General features: G+C 34.5%; 1 long non-coding RNA gene across 1 annotated transcript; it reads right to left on the bottom strand.

The window, feature by feature from the left end:
* Positions 1-2,174: 2,174 nt before the first annotated feature.
* On the bottom strand, positions 2,175-5,232 carry LOC127966749 (uncharacterized). The gene is made up of 3 exons (XR_008155694.1): positions 4,445-5,232; positions 3,956-4,046; positions 2,175-2,850 (listed from the first exon to the last, which is right to left on the bottom strand). It is a non-coding gene; the product is annotated as an uncharacterized LOC127966749 (long non-coding RNA).
* Positions 5,233-7,478: the final 2,246 nt, after the last annotated feature.

The following is a 7,478-nucleotide window of genomic DNA, read 5'->3' as shown; positions in this document are numbered from 1 at the left end:
ATCACTCATCTGTATTTTTGATGATGAATAATTATTTTCCTTGAATCTTATTTGTCTTGATGCTACTTTATCATCTTTATAGTCTATGCTTCAATAAAATGAATATGATGAATATTGTGTTCTGAAGATTCTTGGTAAATACATCATTTTACTAGGTAGGCTTATATGTGTTTATTTTAGACTTGGAAAAACTACATAATCATTATTGGGATTATTTTTTACTTAAGACATAAAAATATTTGATCAGATTAATGACATCTGGGACATCAGTACACCAGAAAGTTATTATTGTTTATATTTAGTAACAAATGCCAATTGTTTTGTGAAAGAAAGGGAGTTACGAGATTAATTATTTTGCATTACAAGATGGTGCCATGGGCTTTATAGTTACAAACACTTGAGCGATAACTGAGAATGTAGCAGGAATGATCAACGTGGATCTTGTACTGCATTAAAACCAAGAGCACACACATTACCGATGTCCAGCACATGAGGAGCAAGAGACAGGGGTGAGAGGTCATATATATATGAATGAATTTGTCCTTGTGTAATAGTGAAGTATCACAATGTGTATACATTGTCCTTGATTACTGCTTAACAGTGGGGAATAGATAATGGCATGTTGTTGCAGGTTCATCCATTATATTTATTGATGTTTACTTCAAAAATCAAATAAATAATCTATTATTTTTATTATCAAAACATTTCTTTATAATTTTTCCATGTTTCATCAGATGGCCTCACAATGTCCTGTCAAAAGGTATAATAGCAATGATGTAAGAATTAGAAAACAGAGGACTGTGAAAACTGTCAGATATAAATGTGACTCAGCTCAGTTTGTTGTCCATGATGAGGAGAATACATATATGTAGGTTTTACTGCCCTTCTACCCCCAGGGGCCCAGTAGCACCCCCCGGAAGAGCCAAAAACTGTACATTTCAAAAGGCTGTAAATCAGAGTCCAATTAACATATCAAAGCGAAAATCAGCAGGATTACTACTTATGCTATGCTGATAAAATAATGTTGGGCACAGTTTTCAGAAATGAATGGAAAGGTGGCATAAAGGCATTTTACATATTGCATACTCTAAAATACTAAATTTCACCATGCCTCTCAAATATATCATAGTGGTTTACACAGTGAACATATTTATATGTCTAGTTTACCATTCAATATATTATTTATTTCATTTCGTTAATAAAACTTTTTAAACTACATTACCCATAAGCCTCCATCGTTCTATCTATGGAAAGGGAATACTAGGCGCTGTTTTTTGTAGTTCATTGAAGTTATTCTTAGGGTTAGTGTTAGGATCTCGGTAAAAAGGTGATTTTTCTCAACATAGAAACACCCAATGTTGACTTAATATATTTACTAATGTGATAATAGCAGCAAAACATACTTTTGTAACATGATCCGCTGTTTAATATGGGTTAAAAGATAATCCAACCACAGACAGTCCTGCGATGACAAGGGACATTCACAGCCAATGACATCAAAGCTGAGCAGCGTCATCACACTTCCTTAACCATTTATTGTCATTCATGAACGCTGTTTTCTGTTTTTCGGCTAAAGGGATAGATTGGTTAACAATAAATTAAATTTGCCACCTATTAGATAGTGTTTTATTAACGTCTACACCTTCTTCCAACAATAATGCAAATACAGAAATTATTGTTATTCAGCTTGACAACAATTTGGCAATATCGATGTGTACATGTGTGTGTACAACACGTGATGTGAACTGCACAGTCACAGTTGTATCTTATCTAACCAATAGATTCATTTCATTCAATTTAAAAGATAAATTTTTTCCTGACCAAAGACAAGAGCATTTACTAATAAAAAGTAAAGAGTGAAATTATTAAGTTATTAAATTATTTAAATTTGTTTCTGTGATTTGCCTTGCTTTACCAATTAATCTCTAGGAATAAAAACTGAAATAAAGCATAATGAACATACATAATTTTGTAAGAGTTTTCCAGTATTTATAGATATGTCAAACTCATTTAAAGACAAAGTGCGCATATTACTGCACTGTCACCAAGCTCGTTTTTAAAGAATAAAACTATGAAGAAAAAAAAGGCAGTTATGTTGTAAACGTTAACATTTTTCAGTGTGCAAATTCTTTTATTAAAAAACAAAACATTATAAATATGGTATATGTCTTTCAGAGAACACCGTAAAACTATACATTTTCTTAAAAGATTCTATTGACCAAAAAGTGATACAACACTTAATGTTTCAAACTCACAAAATAACATCATGAAGACATGCATGTCAAGTGTGCAATATCATCTATAAAACTCAATCAGCAGAGCATCACGTAAACACTGATTGTCCGAACAATGGAAGAAAGATAAAGTGTTCAGGAAAACAAACACCTGCTACATAAAAATGCAGAAATATAACTTTAACAATAACATCATTCACTTCATGACTGGAACTAGGGGATTGCTGTGCATGAATATGTCCTTTACTAAAACTCCTGATGAGAACTGAAGCTTTTTTATGATAAAAGCACCAGAAGTAAAGTTTACTGTATGAAGCTTGACAAAGAGAACACAATGCTTTATCAATATTATAAATGCTATTTTTTAACTATTGTTGTCATCACTGGTTCTGTATACAGTACAGTATATGGGTTGCTGGAAGGTCACAATGTATTCATTATAAGGTTAATTAAAACAAAGTTACATCTTCTGCAGAAATCAAACCACTGCAAAGTCTTGAGTCACTGATCCAGGAACCATTTCTCTGTGTGTGTGTGTGTGGGGGTGGGGGGGGGGGGGTTAAAGAGGTGAGTCCTTGTGCATGACGGAGAACTACAGTGTTATCTGGAAACAATCCTGTAAGACAGAAAGGATAGAAATATTATGTAATTAAATGCAACATTACTGTTTTTTTTTAGACCATGAAAGCATAATCTGCAAAGATGCTGTATAATTAAATGTTAAATGCATCCATTATTAAAAGCAAGTCATTAATAGCAATATCTAGTCATGGAGATCACGTATAGTGGGAACATGAACTGATGGGGCTTATTTGAAGTAATTTAATGAGAAGCCAATGAACAATATAAACTTTCTGACTGTGTGGGGCAACTGATTTTCCAATATTGTGATAGTGTCAGATTAGATTGTCCAGGGGCTTGTACAATATCATACAAGTGTTAAATTGAATTAGTGAATTATTAAGACTTTGACGTGCGACTGTATTTAGGGATCATTTTAAAGACTTTTCCCCTTTCCAGTTACCCACACTTGAGGTCTTATTCACTTGAGAGTGTGTGTACGTGACTATGAGACTGTCCCCGGTCTTAATAATGCCAAAGCACGGTGTCCTTAACACACACTAAACCTCTCCAATAATGCTCCGGAGCGCTATACAACGCTTAGTGTATCCCATCATGCATCATGTTTTGGAATTAATGTGAGACTTTTTGCAGAGATCTCACAGGAGGTCAGGCAACTTTCCAATGTTTGTGAAATATTAATTATAATAATTAGAAATTGAGACTAATTTAGTAGTAAAACAAAGTGTTGCATGTTTTCTTGGTGCACAGAAAAGTATATTTATTTTGTACATCATTTGTAACTTCTTTTTATCACTTAATTAGAAGCACCACAAAATAAATTGTCATCTTTAATAGGGTTAATAGGGCGCTAATTTTAGCGCTTTGGGTTCTAGAAAAGCGCATTAAAATGTATTATTAGGGACTATTGAAAAGACATTTAGAAGTTTCTTTTAAAATACAAAGTTGAAACGAACTTTGTCATGTTAAGATCGACACACATTGTGATCTTCATGCTCACTTGGGCCAAATAAAGGAAATGTGCAAAGATGGCAAGTGTGGGTATTTGGACCGTACAACAGTTTAAGAAACAACAAAATGCTGTGCAAATGATAACAACAGGAATGTTTGATAAAAGGGACAAACTATCACAGACCAACCTGCCTCTGCAGCTTTCTGTCTTCTCCATTTCTGAAGGAATACCTCTCCACAAACACCACTGGGGTGACTGCTTACTTTACGTCTTTTCAGCTAAAAAATTTATACAAGGGGAAAGAAAATAAAACAGAATTATATACAGAATGTTAATAGTGATCTGTGAGCAAAATATTTAAGATATAAACAAATATGAATTGAACTGCAAGATGGGAAAAATTTTTTACATTAAAAAGGTATTACAAGCATGGTACAGTAAATGTGATTACTGTGAAATAAGTCATATAAAAGCACATTAAAACACTACCATTACAGTGGTACAACTATAGTTAATTTGGTGATTAATGTGCTATTACTATACTACAGTAAAGCTACAGTTACTGTGGTAAAAAACAAAAACAAAAAAAAAAACATGGTAAATGTCTTGTTTACTGGGTTTTACCTACTTTTGTAGGTGTCATGGTTACCATGATTTTACTACAAATACAACTTACATCTTTGAACCTGAAATGAATATAAAACGGATCCCAGGTCTGTGGCACGTCACGTCACGTCACGTGACCGATAGAGTTTAACCAGTTAGCAGCTGTGTTCATTTAGTTAAACTCAATGAAACTCAAAGACAGCCTCGGATGACCGATGTAATACAGAGAGTAAACATAAGGCGCTCATCTGATTAATAAAGAAGACAGAATACGTTTTAGGACAGGCATTAAAAGAGCATATTTACTACTACTCACCATAGACTGTATAACTCACCCAACCTGCGGCTCTTGCAAACTGATGGAAAGTATCGCGATGTGTGCTGAATGAGACTTCTTGAACGTGATTTCAAAGCGATAAACATCTCATGTCAGTGACGCTAGAGGCGCTTGACCACGCTTCAGTTTTTGACGCTTTGGGGTTGACGCACAGCGCGTGATGCGCGTAGTGGGAGGGGCGGCGCTGTTTATTAATTATGTATTATTATTATTTAGGTCTTTCTGTGTTGATTTGCTGTTTATTAATATTTTTAAAACTATAACGCTAAATCTATCAACATTTGTTTAGATGTTATCATGTATTCATTCATTTCTTTATTTTAATTATATTATTTCGGTCTTATTACAGGTGAAATATTACAGTAAGCCAGAACACGGGCCGAGCGGGGCTCATTCTAAACCCATTAGCGGACATTCATATCACAGAATCTGACAGCGATCAGAGGCTCATCAGCGACATCATTTTTAAGAAGCCTTTACAATAGCCTTAATAAAAACTTTTAACTTTAGAGTCTAAAGTAAAAAAAAAATAAAAATAAATAAATAAAAAATAAATCTGTAGGCCTATCGCTAATAAATAATTTATTTATTTTTAGATATTTCTTGTTCTTTTTATTTAAACTAAATTGTTTCTTAATATGAAAATGTGTTACAGTTATGTGTCAAGGACTTGATATTGAATTCTGTAATTAAAAAAAATTAAATCTAGGCCTATGAAAAAAATAAAAATCAATGAAAAAGTAAAAAAAAGAACCATTGCGCATTTTACAGCTAAAAAAGTTTTAATGTGTTTTTGTCACCAGCAATACAGTATGTTGCTCAGTTTTGTACAGTAAGTTAAGCTCCAATTTTTTTTTCAAGTTTCAGTGAGTTTTTTCTGTTGTCCTGTGAAAAATTAAATAATAATAATAATAATTAATCAGAAAATATTGTGCTGATGCACGAAAGATGCCTCCAGTTGAAATGCATTAGTTTAAAAAAAACGTGCTGCAATCATGAAAATAAGGAAATAAACGTGTGCCTGCCACGAATAAATAGATTAAATTACGTGACAAAATCACTGAACTGCCGTGAGACTAGGTTTCCGTGTGTGGACCACGGAAGATGAGTGTCATTGACTTGCGTTAGAGTTATCCGTGATCTCAGCACAGACTCACTCCGTGCTCGTATCACAGATTTTAGTTAGGCTAACAGAATCAAAGTGAATCTGTATGATGGCAGGATAATGCAATAGTTACAATAACAGTCAGGTTGGTCATGGTATTTGGTGTTGAAAAAAATAAATACTTCAAATGTTGCGTTTCCAGATGAGATAGCACGTCCATTGAGTGAGGTCTGTACTCCATCACTGAAACGATCCGTGTACGGACCACGGAAGATGAGTGTCATTGACTTGCGTTAGAGTTATCCGTGATCTAAGCACAGACTCACTCCGTGCTCCTATCACAGATTTTAGTTCTGACTATAGCCAAAATGTGTGTAAAACGCCATCAAACTGGATTTTATGATGACAGGACGAGAAAAAATGCCAAGTTAATTACATGCCATTGCAACAGTGTCGACGAAAAGCTTGTAAGTTCCTAAACAAGTGAGTGAGGTCAGGTTGTGGAGGTCCGTGCCATCACGGGACTTTTGTAACTGAAACAAACGTAATTTTTATGATGACAGGACAATGCAATAACTACAACAGCTGTCTGGTTAACGTCTTTATGGCATTTGATATTGGAAAAGAAACAAATACGTCAAATGTTGCGTTTCCAAATGAGAAAGCACGTCCGTTCAGCGAGTTCTGTACTCCGTCATTGAAACGGGTATCCGTGTGTGGACCACGGGAGGTCAGTGTCATTGACTTGCGTTGGAGAAATATCCGTGGCCGGGTCACGGAATTTGGGGCAATTCCGTGATGGCTTCACGGATTTTGAGTTAAGGACCCGTGGACATTTCACGGAATTCTGTGAGACCAGGTTGTGCAGAAAACATTGTACTTCATAAGGCATAAGCATCTATCAGTTTGGCAAGATTTGCACTGAATACTGAATGAAACAGCTTTCTCTAATAGAGAGACAAGCTTTTGAGCAGATTTGGGCTTGATTTCACTTCATTTGAACAGAAACACTATTTCAACATTTCTGGACTCAGAAAGCTGTAAACTGACAATCTTGATCATTGAAGTCCTAACATTAGTTTTTGTGTATATAACTTCTAACACATTAAAAACTGTTTTACAGCATTGCAGAAAACATTGTACTTCATAAGGCATAAGCATCTATCAGTTTGGCAAGATTTGCACTGAATACTGAATGAAACAGCTTTCTCTAATAGAGAGACAAGCTTTTGAGCAGATTTGGGCTTGATTTCACTTCATTTGAACAGAAACACTATTTCAACATTTCTGGACTCAGAAAGCTGTAAACTGACAATCTTGATCATTGAAGTCCTAACATTAGTTTTTGTGTATATAACTTCTAACACATTAAAAACTGTTTTACAGCATTGCAGAAAACATTGTACTTCATAAGGCATAAGCATCTATCAGTTTGGCAAGATTTGCACTGAATACTGAATGAAACAGCTTTCTCTAATAGAGAGACAAGCTTTTGAGCAGATTTGGGCTAGATTTCACTTCATTTGAACAGAAGTACTGTTTCAGCATTACTGGACTCAGAAAGCTGTAAACTGACAATCTTGATCATTGAAGTCCTAACATTAGTTTTTGTGTATATAACTTCTAACACATTAAAAACTGTTTTACAGCATTGCAGAAAAC

Source organism: Carassius gibelio, chromosome B10 (genome assembly GCF_023724105.1).
Source record: "Carassius gibelio isolate Cgi1373 ecotype wild population from Czech Republic chromosome B10, carGib1.2-hapl.c, whole genome shotgun sequence".
NCBI lineage: Eukaryota > Metazoa > Chordata > Actinopteri > Cypriniformes > Cyprinidae > Carassius > Carassius gibelio.
Note: the sequence above shows the minus strand (reverse complement) of the source record. Positions and strands in the feature narration are given on the sequence as shown.